General features: G+C 39.3%; 2 long non-coding RNA genes across 5 annotated transcripts; both read right to left on the bottom strand.

Moving 5' to 3' along the window:
- Positions 1 to 1458: 1458 nt before the first annotated feature.
- LOC118489692 lies at positions 1459 to 4199 on the bottom strand. 2 transcript variants are annotated; one of them, XR_004887689.1, is made up of 4 exons: positions 4042 to 4184; positions 3290 to 3377; positions 2671 to 2762; positions 1624 to 1663 (listed from the first exon to the last, which is right to left on the bottom strand). It is a non-coding gene; the product is annotated as an uncharacterized LOC118489692 (long non-coding RNA). The 2 variants fall into 2 exon arrangements; XR_004887688.1 differs by having other exon boundaries at positions 1459 to 3377; positions 4042 to 4199.
- A 3382-nt stretch (positions 4200 to 7581) lies between these two features.
- LOC118489691 lies at positions 7582 to 10322 on the bottom strand. Of its 3 annotated transcripts, XR_004887687.1 has the most exons (4): positions 10164 to 10306; positions 9412 to 9499; positions 8794 to 8885; positions 7747 to 7786 (listed from the first exon to the last, which is right to left on the bottom strand). It is a non-coding gene; the product is annotated as an uncharacterized LOC118489691 (long non-coding RNA). The 3 variants fall into 3 exon arrangements; XR_004887686.1 differs by having other exon boundaries at positions 8794 to 9499; XR_004887685.1 differs by having other exon boundaries at positions 7582 to 9499; positions 10164 to 10322.
- Between the last annotated feature and the right edge of the window lie 6150 nt (positions 10323 to 16472).

Below are 16472 nucleotides of genomic sequence, written 5' to 3'. Positions count from 1 at the left end.
CAATTTTCAATCATTTTCAAAATGAGTCAGTTAATTTGTATTTACCAGTGTAAACTGACGTATTTTCCCAAAAGGTTAAGTGCAGGTACTACACGTACTAGGCTGGCTGTCTTCTAGAGCGTCCACAATAAGTCTCGCAAGCTTGGACGACAATAAAACTGTTGAACAATATCATATTTTATTTTGATCCGCCTGTGGATCCGTTTCAACTACTAGTGATATTTAATATTACATTTATTAAAGTTGAAATGAATCTATCTTTGCTTCCGCTGTGCATTATTATATTGTGTTGTTTGTCTATGATGACGCCAACCACGTCACCATACCCCCCACCGGGCCCACCGGTGACACGTGGAAATCGGGGGTGTGACAGGTTGGTATCAGAGCCAACGCTAAGTGAATTAAACACTAGCCTTCTGTGTTTAATCTCAGTTACACAATTGCACATTCCTCGATTTTCGAGTCTAGACAAAGAACTTAGGAAATGTTCAAAATTTCTTTTATTTTTCTAACTATGTCTTATATATTTTGTTGTGCCACTTGTTTGATTTTGACAGGTTCAAAATGCCGCCACGTGTAAGAGGAAGGGGACGAGGAGCATTCGCAACCTCTCATGACCATGAAGCTGGACCTTCGCATAGGCGAACCCCTTCAGGACCCCAAAACACTGATGCCCGAAACCTTTGGAGATCGTTCGCTGAACCCGCCAGGCACTCAGCCTCACTGAGTACCTCACCTTCCATTCCCTACTCCTTTGGGCCTCATTCTGAAAATGAGCCCCACAACTCCCATCAATCCTACATTCCTCTCCACCAGTCACCTTATGATTACCCAGCACCTGTCTATCAGGGCCTGTACAACCCTGATGATTACTTGGGAGAACCAATGGGTCATAACCCACTTGGACCTGAAGACCACTTTCCGGGTGGCAACGAGATGGATGTCGATGAGGATACCGATCCTTCCATGCCACCGTCCGATACACCGAACCACCCCATTGAGATTTCAGATGGGTCACCGTTTGTGGGATCACCTTATAATGGTCCCGACAGTTACGAGGAGAGATTCAAGCAGCACGACTGGGTATATACCCCTAGTTACCATAACTCTCCCATGCACCAGTCCTACCATAACTCCCCTTTGCACTCCCACCAGCAGCTTCAGGAGCAGCCTCAACAGCAGCGGGACCCTTCTGAGGGTTTCTGGCGCGACGTGGTCACTCCGCCGCCGCCACCACCTCCGGTTTTGCCTCCTCCGCCTCAGAGGCGAAGGGGAAGGAACGCCCGGATGTCTACACGAGGAGGGATACACATCGGCACCCCTCCACATTCAGGTAGCAGCCGCTACTCGCCTCTTCACGAGGAGCCAGAGATGGGAGAATCTTCGCATCCCGTCTCAGAAGTAACCTCTGCGCCAATCGTGTAACACCCATTCTTATAAATCAAGGTTTAACGCATATTTTGCGTAAATGATAGTGTAATTAATGATTACATATACATCGGAAATACGGGTTTGTCAAAACTTTTACAATTTAAGTGATATACATAATGTGATTTAATTTGCCGTTTAGAATAACGACAAAACAACGTTGCGGAAGCTTTGTTTAACGTGTGTTCGGTTCTTGCTCGATGCTTGATCTTCATCCAGGACTCTCGACATTCACCTGTGATCAAAACTAACTTAAATGTCAGTTTGATAGTTAAATAACCAATATAACAAGGAAATCAAGAAAATCCAACATTTAAATCTTGATCCACAAACAACAATTGATTTCTGGCCTCCACCGTAACTTACGGTGGCACCGTAAGTTACGGTGGCCCCTGAATGTTCATTTCCCCTACCGTAAATCAGGGGTATCCTACCGTAGCATATTTGGCTCCACCGTAACTTACGGTGGCACCGTAAGTTACGGTGGCCCCTGCATCCATCCTTTCCATTTTGCCGCTTTCTGACACGAAAACTTTCGTATCTTTCAAACCGCTTGTCCGTTTGACCTACCGTTTCTTCCTACGAGATTGTAATTTGATTCCTCACCTTAAGAGGTTAAAATCCAACATCCGGTTTAACAAAAATTCCGACTTTTAAATCTTCGGCTTATCGCCCTTTTACCCAATTTTGACCCATTCTTGTATTTGTCAAACAATCATATTTATTTGACTCCGATTTCTTATAAATTCCATAAATTCATTGTTATTTATCATAAGAGGTTCAAAATCCCGGTTTACATACATTCTTGAACCCGTTTTTACTCAAATGTTTATTTTGACCCGTTAAGGGTATTTAAGCACTTTCGAGCCTAAAACGCTTTCGATTGCTTCTAGTATTCCATCACCACATTTCTTACCCTATAATATCCCACCTCGACTGCATTAAGGTGAGTTTCTTGTGGTGATCTTATATAACCCAAATTTTACTTCTAGAATCCATATTTTACGGCAAAACTCTAATAGTGCCATTTGACTAAAAAATAATACCTCTTTCAGCTTCTATACTTATTCTAAGTATTTACCTAATCATAGAACTCGTGTCCAAACAACTTTTAAAGGTTGTTTGTTCGAATTAGCCAACAAGGGCGTTTTGATCGATTTTGTTCTTTTTTACTACGAAAGACTCTCTTTCCCATTTATTCGACCAAAATAGCATTTTAAACTACAACATGAATATGCGTACCTGGCCCGGATCAACAAGTAGACCCGATTTATACCTTGTTTTCATTATCACACAATCAATAGTGACGAAATTATCCGATTTGCTAATCGGTCCTGTTAGCATAAGACTTGACAACCATATTAGTCGATATTGTCAAATGGTGTTATCACACCAATTCGACCCGTTTGGCCTATAAGACTAGGCATTTTCATAAGTAGCAAAACATGGTTATTAATTGCCAATTTGTTCATCCGACCCATTTCGGATTTTTGCTACTATACCCTTTTTTTTTTCTCTTAAACTCCTTTCTTATGTTTTCACCCATTCGGCTTACGCCACGGGTGCCACTTTTTAACTCTAGTTTACTTTAGCCAATACTTGACTAAATTTCCATTTTTACTCATTTTCTCGTTATTAGTTGCATTTAAAATAATCTTAACGAAAACTTCTTAGTTATTAGTCATTACATGACTAGATTACCGTTTCGCCTCTTTTTACCATAATACATGGTTTTTATCATTTTTGTTTATTCCGACTCATGTTAATAGCGCCGGAACCCTTAATTCGGATATTACACTAGTCGCATTAGTAATTTACAAAATAATGCATATTCTACAAAAAGGATTTAAGCGTCGCTTACCTTGCATCCGGTTATGCTCTTTTTCCCATGCACGAACCGTTTGACCCGTTCCTTGCCCAAGTCTCCTTCTAGCTTGTCAAGAGTCAAACTATCATCATGATTCGTAAGACGGTTAGATTAGTCATAATTATTCACGACTATTCCATCTCACTTATTTCATAAGTCGAAACTACTATTCGACTTCATGATTAGTTAACTTAGCTTATTAAAGTTAACCACTTTCGATTACATAATTTATAACATTAGTTCAAATCAACACAATGATTAGAACTCTTCTTGTTTCATATTTCGTATGACTTGTCATGTTATTCAAATACACAATTTTACTCTAATTTCAACACTTTAGTTTTCATTTAGGCATTTTAACAAACACCTAATGTGCATACATTTTTACACATTTACAACTAGTTCATAACTAGTTATTTTTTACCAAGATTAACATCAAAAATCAAACCTCTATGTCTAGTGTTCATGAACTACACCTAGTACTAGTATCATAACATCAGTATTCATCAATTTAACACTCTAATTCAAGTGTTCATCTTCTTGTCATAAAACCCACTTAACACATAAATGGATGGTTATGAACTTCATATCTATGAACACTAATTCAACAAATTACTGGCTAGGGTTTGCTCCTAGACATGATTTCATCCTAATTTCATCCAAACTTAAATCATGCAAGCCAAATTTTAGATTTCATATGTTCACCAAGAATTCAAGATGGAACAAGATAATGAAATTTGGCATACCTTATGATCCCTTCATCGAGGTGGTCACGAATTCGTGCTTGGATTTCGATTTGGGTTGGATTTACCCCTTCAATTTGTTGATTTTAAGCTTGATAGGGTTTGAGCTTAAGAGCCCTTCTTGGCTCCTGTGTTTTGTACGACCAGAACACACACAAAGGTGTGTGTTTTGGTGTTTTTAGTTTTAATTAGTAAGACCCATTTTCTCATTTTAACCATTTTAGTCCCTCAACTTTACCTAGGTTTATTAAGGTTACTACATCAAGTTCCCTCATTATTTTAAAATACTAGACTAACTAGGTTAATATTCCTAGTTATTTATGGGTTCCGAGAGTTATAACATGTTTTATTTTAAGTCCCGTTAACTCGGGCTCTTATAAACTCAATTCCTTAATTCTTTGATTCGCTTGTATTTAATTATTAGGATTTCTTACTTAAATCCAAATATTTACCGGGTTATTTTTACTGCTAACGGTACTTTACCCGTGTTTTAGTATTAACGGGGTTTGATTTCCAAACCCGTTTTCGGGATGTTACAAGTCTACCCCCCTTAAAGAGGTTTCGTCCCCGAAACCTTATTTACGTAGTTCATTGGTTTAATCAAACGAACCTAGTTTCGTTTTCAAGGTATCCGTTTCTTTTGGTCAAAAATTTTCGTGTATACTGACGTGTACGTCTTTCATGTGTAAAGCCTCGCGGGCCGTTACTTACAGCTTATAAACCTTTTATCTTTATTGACTGACTTGTCACTTGACCACTTAGCCTCGTTAGTCTTTTAACAGGTCTATCCCCCGCTTGTGTTATATTAACAAGCGCTTGTATTTGTTATGACGCTTTTTTTTTTTTTTTTTTTTTTTTAACTTTGAATAGTTTTACCGGCTAGACTAATTAGTCGCCGTCACTTCGTACCTTATGCCCCTTCGCTTGGGTGTATCCATTTTGCCTTGTCGAGGCTTACAAACTTTTATTATTCTCATTTCATCGTTCGCACTATAACCTGGTTATATTTCGTATTACTTTTCCTTGACCGTACCCCTTTTATTTATTCGACCCGTTTAGTTTTGCATCATACTTTCTTACTACTTACAATTTATGGCTTCTAGACATATCTACCCATTCCATGGGGTTGTGGTCTTCGGCGTATCATTACCATTTCATGGTTTACGCTTTTATATCTCAAGCTTAACGAGTGACTTTCATGTCACGTCATGTTTAAGTTTATATAACCTTTCATTATCGAGAATCTTCTTTTCGAACATTTCGCTTTTACACCTATCAGTGTTAAGACCGAAATCCTTTAATATTAATCCTTTTCTAATTTCTCTCATAATACCCATATTTATTAAAACGTTGTTTCTTACTAAAACTGAATTTTAGTTTAACGCTTTCCTCTTTAACTTACGTCAACTACTCATATTAAGGAAATTGACAACTAATAATTTATTCTTTTCCGTTTTTGTTTTACGCGGGGGTTCGTAACAAGTTCCCTCACCTTACACTATTGACCCGTAGGTTCCTTCACTTAACCTCGTAGGCTATTTCCTTAAGCTTTCACCTCTTTAAGGCGAGTCCCTTAGGATCCTTTTGCTTCAATTCATGACCCGTGGGTCATTTTGGCACCGTAGACCTTAACACTAGTTAATATCCCGTAGGTTATGATGATCCCGTAGATCATCTTTTATTCGAGTCTTTATTCGAATGTGTATGTGTTTATATACACATATGGCGTTAAGACACCCCTTTTTATGTTTAGAATTATTCACCTTTACTTTTTGGATTTCGTTTGACCTTGACCGTAGTCTAAGGCTACATTGTTTTCTTTCGAATTATCTTTCCGACTTCTTGACTTCTAACGTCAATTACTCGTTGGTTTACCCTACACTTACCGTCGCTCGGTTCTTACCTATACTTCTTTACGACCCATTACTCGGGTTCTTTATCTTAGTGTTTTTTTTTTAACATTTTTGTTTCGCTAGTTTGCGTTGTTTTTTTTTTTTTAAACCTTATTTATCTCGTTTGACTTGTTCGTGTGAAATTTCATCACTTGTGAACATCAAACTCCATTCTTTATTCGACCCGTTCAACCTTAAAATAGTTGAGCGTAGTTACTAACATTTCTGTTTGCAAATTTTCATTGTCTTTTAGTCATGACTCATATTCCGAGTCTTTTGACTTTCTATTTCGCGTTCCCGTCTCTCGGTTTACGCATTCTTTCCAAATCCTACCCATTCATCGGGTATCTTTACCGTAATCATTTTCAAGTAACCATTCTTATATGGTTTTAGACGTTATTTTAATTTATTTGGTCGTCTTAGCGAGATCCATCGCTTTTATTCTAATTAATCCTTTATTCTTTATTCAATTCGTTTGACTTGTCCATGTGAATTTCATCACTTGTGATAGTCAAACTTTTATCCCTATGCCTTAGCATTCCCATTGGTCGGTCTGTATTTTTCCTTTTACTTGATCCTTGTCCCTCCTCTCGGGCTCGTTTTTCTTACGTAATACGCTTCCGTCATCCGACTTACGTTTACGTTTACTATCAAACATCTTACTTATTTGATTCATTTGGGTACCATTTAAGTTAGTCCCATTCACCCCACCCTTACTACATCGGACATAAATGTGTCCGCTATAAGAAGTTCATGGTATCATATGCCACTACTTACTTGGCCAGAGTAAGCAATTAACACATGACACACATGACCTTTTTATAGTTTTCACATCACGCCCTATGTAAGTAACGCCTCTATTTGTTTCTCTTGGAAACAATATCCCGAATACATTGTCTATTCGGTTTTTTTTTTTTTTTTTTTTTTTTTTTTTCCTATATATATTCCTTTATGACCCATCACGTAGGTTCATTAATGTTTCGCGCTTCCATTATTCAGTTTGCGCTTACTTGCACTACCTAGTTTTTTTTTTCCCAAGTTCTTAATCTACATATGCAACTTTTAAATTTCTACTTATTTGTTGCACATTACTATTTGTGCAATTATTTAAAATGTGCACCTGGTAATGTTTTCCGCGACGGACGTTCTTTGCCATTAACCTTGTTCGCGGTCGCTACGCGATTTAGTGCTCGGTGAGCATGCTCCTCTTGTCATACTTCGGACCGTTCCATCATCATATCCACAATTCGTTTGACTCTCGTCGTCCTCAAACGCGAGTGTCCTTCAATTAAAACATTCACAAAAGTTAGTAACGTCAACTTCAATAATCGCCCGTATTATAATACAAGTCTTTTTCTACTATACGCGTCAACGCGCGTATTTTCGTCAACTATATCAATCATTTTAATTAGGGATAACGTGTATCACACGACAGCCCTATGTGTCGTTTACAACACTTTAGCATGCTAAACTATTAACATACATGTACTTACCGGATTTGCGATCAAGCCTTGAACCGAACACCAATCTTTATTAAGAGCATAAGGTTTAAGTCCAAGCACGGTTTTCCCCACCATACTTGAATCTCTTAAACCAAGGCTCTGATACCAACTTGTAACACCCATTCTTATAAATCAAGGTTTAACGCATATTTTGCGTAAATGATAGTGTAATTAATGATTACATATACATCGGAAATACGGGTTTGTCAAAACTTTTACAATTTAAGTGATATACATAATGTGATTTAATTTGCCGTTTAGAATAACGACAAAACAACGTTGCGGAAGCTTTGTTTAACGTGTGTTCGGTTCTTGCTCGATGCTTGATCTTCATCCAGGACTCTCGACATTCACCTGTGATCAAAACTAACTTAAATGTCAGTTTGATAGTTAAATAACCAATATAACAAGGAAATCAAGAAAATCCAACATTTAAATCTTGATCCACAAACAACAATTGATTTCTGGCCTCCACCGTAACTTACGGTGGCACCGTAAGTTACGGTGGCCCCTGAATGTTCATTTCCCCTACCGTAAATCAGGGGTATCCTACCGTAGCATATTTGGCTCCACCGTAACTTACGGTGGCACCGTAAGTTACGGTGGCCCCTGCATCCATCCTTTCCATTTTGCCGCTTTCTGACACGAAAACTTTCGTATCTTTCAAACCGCTTGTCCGTTTGACCTACCGTTTCTTCCTACGAGATTGTAATTTGATTCCTCACCTTAAGAGGTTAAAATCCAACATCCGGTTTAACAAAAATTCCGACTTTTAAATCTTCGGCTTATCGCCCTTTTACCCAATTTTGACCCATTCTTGTATTTGTCAAACAATCATATTTATTTGACTCCGATTTCTTATAAATTCCATAAATTCATTGTTATTTATCATAAGAGGTTCAAAATCCCGGTTTACATACATTCTTGAACCCGTTTTTACTCAAATGTTTATTTTGACCCGTTAAGGGTATTTAAGCACTTTCGAGCCTAAAACGCTTTCGATTGCTTCTAGTATTCCATCACCACATTTCTTACCCTATAATATCCCACCTCGACTGCATTAAGGTGAGTTTCTTGTGGTGATCTTATATAACCCAAATTTTACTTCTAGAATCCATATTTTACGGCAAAACTCTAATAGTGCCATTTGACTAAAAAATAATACCTCTTTCAGCTTCTATACTTATTCTAAGTATTTACCTAATCATAGAACTCGTGTCCAAACAACTTTTAAAGGTTGTTTGTTCGAATTAGCCAACAAGGGCGTTTTGATCGATTTTGTTCTTTTTTACTACGAAAGACTCTCTTTCCCATTTATTCGACCAAAATAGCATTTTAAACTACAACATGAATATGCGTACCTGGCCCGGATCAACAAGTAGACCCGATTTATACCTTGTTTTCATTATCACACAATCAATAGTGACGAAATTATCCGATTTGCTAATCGGTCCTGTTAGCATAAGACTTGACAACCATATTAGTCGATATTGTCAAATGGTGTTATCACACCATTCGACCCGTTTGGCCTATAAGACTAGGCATTTTCATAAGTAGCAAAACATGGTTATTAATTGCCAATTTGTTCATCCGACCCATTTCGGATTTTTGCTACTATACCCTTTTTTTTTTCTCTTAAACTCCTTTCTTATGTTTTCACCCATTCGGCTTACGCCACGGGTGCCACTTTTTAACTCTAGTTTACTTTAGCCAATACTTGACTAAATTTCCATTTTTACTCATTTTCTCGTTATTAGTTGCATTTAAAATAATCTTAACGAAAACTTCTTAGTTATTAGTCATTACATGACTAGATTACCGTTTCGCCTCTTTTTACCATAATACATGGTTTTTATCATTTTTGTTTATTCCGACTCATGTTAATAGCGCCGGAACCCTTAATTCGGATATTACACTAGTCGCATTAGTAATTTACAAAATAATGCATATTCTACAAAAAGGATTTAAGCGTCGCTTACCTTGCATCCGGTTATGCTCTTTTTCCCATGCACGAACCGTTTGACCCGTTCCTTGCCCAAGTCTCCTTCTAGCTTGTCAAGAGTCAAACTATCATCATGATTCGTAAGACGGTTAGATTAGTCATAATTATTCACGACTATTCCATCTCACTTATTTCATAAGTCGAAACTACTATTCGACTTCATGATTAGTTAACTTAGCTTATTAAAGTTAACCACTTTCGATTACATAATTTATAACATTAGTTCAAATCAACACAATGATTAGAACTCTTCTTGTTTCATATTTCGTATGACTTGTCATGTTATTCAAATACACAATTTTACTCTAATTTCAACACTTTAGTTTTCATTTAGGCATTTTAACAAACACCTAATGTGCATACATTTTTACACATTTACAACTAGTTCATAACTAGTTATTTTTTACCAAGATTAACATCAAAAATCAAACCTCTATGTCTAGTGTTCATGAACTACACCTAGTACTAGTATCATAACATCAGTATTCATCAATTTAACACTCTAATTCAAGTGTTCATCTTCTTGTCATAAAACCCACTTAACACATAAATGGATGGTTATGAACTTCATATCTATGAACACTAATTCAACAAATTACTGGCTAGGGTTTGCTCCTAGACATGATTTCATCCTAATTTCATCCAAACTTAAATCATGCAAGCCAAATTTTAGATTTCATATGTTCACCAAGAATTCAAGATGGAACTAGATAATGAAATTTGGCATACCTTATGATCCCTTCATCGAGGTGGTCACGAATTCGTGCTTGGATTTCGATTTGGGTTGGATTTACCCCTTCAATTTGTTGATTTTAAGCTTGATAGGGTTTGAGCTTAAGAGCCCTTCTTGGCTCCTGTGTTTTGTACGACCAGAACACACACAAAGGTGTGTGTTTTGGTGTTTTTAGTTTTAATTAGTAAGACCCATTTTCTCATTTTAACCATTTTAGTCCCTCAACTTTACCTAGGTTTATTAAGGTTACTACATCAAGTTCCCTCATTATTTTAAAATACTAGACTAACTAGGTTAATATTCCTAGTTATTTATGGGTTCCGAGAGTTATAACATGTTTTATTTTAAGTCCCGTTAACTCGGGCTCTTATAAACTCAATTCCTTAATTCTTTGATTCGCTTGTATTTAATTATTAGGATTTCTTACTTAAATCCAAATATTTACCGGGTTATTTTTACTGCTACCGGTACTTTACCCGTGTTTTAGTATTAACGGGGTTTGATTTCCAAACCCGTTTTCGGGATGTTACAAATCGCGCCATCGCCACCGCAGAACTTTGGAGAGCCAATCCCGGCTTATGCTAGCTCGGCACCGTTCAATCCTTTCGAGCAGATATACCCTCCAGGTTATGACTATACAGGAGACCCCTACTGGATAGCTTCAAACTACAGCTCTCTCCCACCAGAAGGTCCTTTTGGAGGTACCTGGGCTACAGGGCAATCGACTTTTGGATACCCACCGCATGGATACCAGCAGCCGCAGCCTCCTCAGCCACCGCAGTATCCTCCACCGCCGCAGGCGCCGATAATGTCTCCACCGCAAGTTCAAGAAATCCTTCAAGGGATAAATGATGTGCGACGTGAATTGCGGCATGAATTGCGGGAAGATCGCCGACATAACCGCGGGATGTTTAAGAAGATGGTGGATCTGATCAAGGGAAAAGGCGAAAAAGATTATTAAATCCTTTGTTTGTTAGCTTATTTACTCATGTCCCTGCAAGGACATTTATTCCTGTATTCTACCCCTGCGTGGGTATATTTCTTTCCTGTTCTACCCCTGCGTGGGTATGTTGGTTTCTGTTTAACCCCTGCGTGGGTTTGTTTGTTTGTTGTTATTTGGTTTAGCCCCTGCGTGGGCATGTTATTTGAGTAAAAGTCCCGTTTAGGGCAAAGTTGTACTAGTCTATTTTATTTAAAATGGTTAATTTAAGTTTTTCATTTTATCTATATGCATGAATATAATGTACAAATAAATGGAAAATATCAATTTTAATTTACCATTTTAATAATAAGAATCTTAAAAAGGTAAAACCTAGCTTGAATGTCATATTAAAGACCTGGCCAATATGGTAAAACCTGTTTTGTCACACCCCAACCGATGGCGGAATCATCGGGGCGCGGCACTAGGCGAATCAGATTGCTCAAGAGAATCCACAACAACTATATTGCGATAATATTTATTACATTTGTCATCCCATACTAACAAACAATACAATCACATAAGTTATCACAGATTTCTTGTCCTCTCGAACAATTCAAATCCGACAACCTATAATTTAGATGAGTTTCTAGACTTCCTAGCTTGATTTGATGTAAACTTCGGCTAAACCTGCAACATACGTTAAAACTTTGTCAATACAAAAGTATTGGCGAGTATACAGGTTTGATATGTGATAGTGTGATAGATTAAAAGTGCTGCGAATTCCCACATGCATAAACGTAATACACAACATATATACTCACAAAACTGATACTACCAGCTAAGTCCTCGATGCTCGACTCTTTGATGGCATAACTAGACCCCGTCGGGCGAAATAGTACTATACTAGTCTTGGTGGGACGTCACGAGTATAAGTCCTAGCATACATGTACTAGCATTACGTATATCTATGCAAACAGTTATTCGCAAGTGATAAATAGTCCAATTAAATCATTCGTTTGATAAGTTTGGTTTTTATGGAACGTATGTTACACCCAAAATTCGATAAAAGGGGTCAAGTATACTCACAGCGCGTTTTCGGTTAGGTTTGCGGAACCGGTGCCGGAGAATATCCTGATTTCAGATAATTTACGTGAGTGATAGGTTACTATACGTTAAACGGTATCGATTTGCGTGAAACCGGGCAAAATTGGGTTAAAATCGGACGAAATGGTGAAATTGGGCTGGCCCAGTCGAACAGGCCACTCGATCGAGTGGGCCTGGTCGGTCGGACAGACTTGGTCGGTCGGATGGGCCTGATTGGTCGGACGGATGGGCCTGATCGGTCGGACGGCTGTTCGATCGATTGGGCCACTCGATCGACTAGCTGTTCGATCGATTGGGCCACTCGATTGGCCATCCTGTTCGGCTGTTTTCGATGATTTTTCGAGCGTTTTTCGGCGTTTCGGGTTAGGACGTTACGATGAGGTGTTAAGCAACTGAAATCCCGTCAATTCCGACCTGTTTTAACGGCCGGGAATCACCCCGTTCGTCGGAACTGGTCGTTTTTGTCGGTTTTTCCGTGTTTAACCCGAAATCGATCATTTTATCACTAGAAATCAGATCCTAGACCAACACGACACTAAGAAATGTGTAGGAGATCGGTCTATGTTCTGGTTTTACCATTTTTATGTATAGATCTGATGTAAAAACCTTGATTTTACTTAGGAAATGCCCTAGATCTGAGTTGTTCTTGATGATATGAGGTCAACACTTGAAGTTCATAAGAACTTTGTGATGAAATCTATCCGAACACCCCAAATCCGTGGCCTTTTGATTGGGAAAACATCGATTTGGTTGAGATTCATGAAGAATCGTATGTAAATCATCCGAATCTGAGTTGTTCTTCATGGGATGACATCACCTTTGAAGAACTTTATGGTGACATCACCTTAGAACACCCCAAATCCGTTGATTTCACGGTTAAAATTTGAGATTTGAAAGGTAGGAAGATGAAGGATCGCATTTGGATCAAGAAAGTACAAGATTCGGGTTGGAAACTTACAAGAATCGGAAGAAATCGAGAGATTTGAGGGCTGGAGCGTCTTGGTCGGTTAGGAGCAGCAACACAAGTGTTTGGGAGTGAATGGAGGGGTATTTATAGGCAAGGAAGGAGAAAGGGAGGCAAAACAGTGGTTGGATCGACTGGCCCAGTCGATCGGTTGGCCCAGTCGATCGGTTGACCCAATCGATCGGCTGGCCCAGTCGATCGGCTGGCCCATCCGATCGGCTGGTCCATCCGATCGGCTGGTCCATCCGATCGGCTGGTCCATCCGATCGGACTGGCCCATCCGATCGGACTGGCCTATCTGATTGGGCCGGTCTGACCAATTGGACTAGCCTGATCGATTTGGTCCGTTCGGAAGCCTTTTGATCCCGTTTTTGGTGCGATTTCGACGGTTTAAGCCATATTTTCATATATTCATATGATTATTCACTTATTTATTATAATTAATCACAAAAGGGCCGTATATACGTATTTATGTATCCAATTCTCAGTGCGGTGATCGAGTTACGCGTGCCTTCGAGTGCGTTCTTCGATGTGATGCGCCACGATGACTACCGGGGCACTACTTACTCATATTGCCATCATCGTCATGACGGTTAGAGTCTTAGTACTCACCCGATAGCCCTCGTTAGCGTCGATTACTTACGTTTTGACACCTCACGCTCATCGAAAAGGGTAGATTAGGCCCTTATTCGACATCATCGCGAGGGTTATGCAAAATAGGTTTGTAATAGCGATAGAATATGCGTAATTATTCGATTATACTTCGATTTAGCGATATAATTGGTACAATCACATTATGATCCGAATCTCCGGTGCTAGGCGTAACGAGTGTATCGAGTAGTAACAACGCACGAAGGTGCGGGTTGTTACAGTATCCCCTCCTTTAGGAAATTTCGTCCCGAAATTAATCCAGTAGTAGGGTCGTACGGGTTGATGCGATTTATGGAAGGGATTAATAGTGTCTAGACAACGAGCGATTGATTACGATTCAACAAGCGAGGACAGAGGGAAATATACAATTCGGTTACTTAGAAGTGATAACACACATATATAAACAATTCCATAGCGTTTTAAACTTACTAATACTCGATTAATCTCCGAAGCAAACTAAGAAAAATTCTCCTCATGGCGCGGTGTTGACCGTTTTCGATGTCCACGCCAGCGCTATGGGGAGGGTTTTGTTAATTGATAATAGGTTTTGAGTTTTACATTTTAAAAGGATTAGGTGGCAAAACAAGTTTTAAGAAAACTTTCCTACAACGTGGGTTCGAGCTGAACTCGACTGTCGGACCCTCGTTCTCGGGAAGATTCCTATTGGTCATTGCAAAGGTTTTTAAGAAAAAGAATTGGACTTATGAAATTTCATTGGGCACGGAGCCAAACTGATTCAATGTTTTCTCCATGTTGTAAGGAATTTCACTTGTCCAATGGTTTTAAAAATAAAAACTTTATAAAAACAGGTTTTCTTTAATATTATGGAAATATTACTTACATCGGGCCCCACGTGGCACCTTCCCACAAAAGTTCGTTAATATGGTTAAAACACTTATATATAGGAAGTACCAGCGGCGTATCCACCATGCTTTACCCATATTAACTCTGTTTCATGAGGCAGTGTCATGCGTGCCGATAAGACACATATAGAATTTCGATTCCCTTGATCCTAGCGATGAGGTGCTAGATCGAGTTTTGAATTGAAATAAGTTGGATGCAAACCAAGCGTAGGCAGCGGGTGCGAGTAGTCCGGTCGCACAACGCTGATATGGTATGCTTGGTTGGGCAACGAATGACACGATTTTGATTCGGGTAAATGAGATTTCGATTTGATTCCACACGAAGTTCGCATGGCACGTTTCCACAAGACTTGCTAATATGACAAACACCATGTTTCCATATTAGTTTTATCTTGTGAAGCAATGTCATGCACCCTAACATTACACCACCTGCGATGACTTCCAAGTAACATTCGAACATCGATAGACAATAGATTTCAACAGATTGATAAGCGACGATTGTTGCGTTGCGAGTGATAGACGATTGATTGAACTGATTACACCACGAATAGTACTAAGGCTAGCCCACACGGCCTTTTTCCACAAAGTCAACTAATATGGTCAAAACATCACCATGTTTCAACCTTGTTAGTTTCGTCTCGTGAAGCGAGGTCTTGTGCGCTAACATGACACGTAGAATGCGTGCATTGATAAGTAATAGCGAACCATGATAAGAGTATCGAGTTGGTGGATTAGGTGCGAGGCGCGTTAAGAGTGGAAGGCGGCGAGTGATTTTCGATTACTCGTCTAGCGAATCCACAATAGGCGATCCACACGATTGACAATAACTAGCGTTAGAGATTTCTAGACAACACATGATGCGATTGCGATTTCGAGCCGCATATCGAATGATTTGATTGCGAGTTAGATCCGACAAAACTGCGATTGATTTGCGTTCTAGACTTTACGACCAGTCTCGCGTTGCTCCAATTGCTCTTCGGGGCGAACTTACCTAAGTCCGTCGATGTGGCAATTGCGTTGTGTACGCGGACTTACGAGAAGCCTCGCAGTGATGTGATTTGGTTTTGTTACGCCTTGTGATTGATTGATTGTAGAGTGTCAAATTAACCATAATAGTATAATAGGTCTAATAACGTCCAACTCCACGTGGCACTTTCTTCACGAAGTTTCGGTAGTATGGTAAAGCGTACCCCCGCGTCACCCCTACTACTTATGCCCCGTGCTTTGGTGTCACACTTTGTTGACACGGCCAAAACACTTGACCGTGCTTTTAAACGTTATGGCACCATTAGAACTTCACTACGATCTCCGTGCACTGACCAAGATAATCCCGTGTGCACCCGTGATTAGTTGTCCCTTGCACGTATACCGTACCTCATTCTAAGAGTGTTATAGGGATAAAATACATAATATAGTACATAGTGCTAGCGTTTAGATAGTGCTTGATTGTAAGAGAAATAGATTCCACATGCGATGATATATGAAATAAGTTCCAGAAATGAAAGCGATAAGTCGTATTATTACAACAACATTAGGATCAAAATAACGTTGTTGTGGAAACTTGCAGAGACGGCGGTTGCTGATGACTTCTTTCCAGGTTACGGTCCTGTACGGCACTGCGACGTATAATGCCCATACCAGTTGCAATTTGCGCAATAGCGACATTTTGCTTCTAGCGGGTGATGATACGTGCATGTGAAACACAGGGGATGAGCTCCATTGTAAGCACGCTTAGACTGAACTGGAACTGATCGGAGAGGTTCGGGTTGCGGCAGTCCAGTTGTTGAAGAGTCTGGGCTCA

Source organism: Helianthus annuus, unplaced genomic scaffold (assembly GCF_002127325.2).
Source record: "Helianthus annuus cultivar XRQ/B unplaced genomic scaffold, HanXRQr2.0-SUNRISE HanXRQChr00c002, whole genome shotgun sequence".
NCBI lineage: Eukaryota > Viridiplantae > Streptophyta > Magnoliopsida > Asterales > Asteraceae > Helianthus > Helianthus annuus.
The sequence above is the reverse complement of the archived record's forward strand: the minus strand, read 5'-3'. Positions and strand labels throughout refer to the sequence as shown.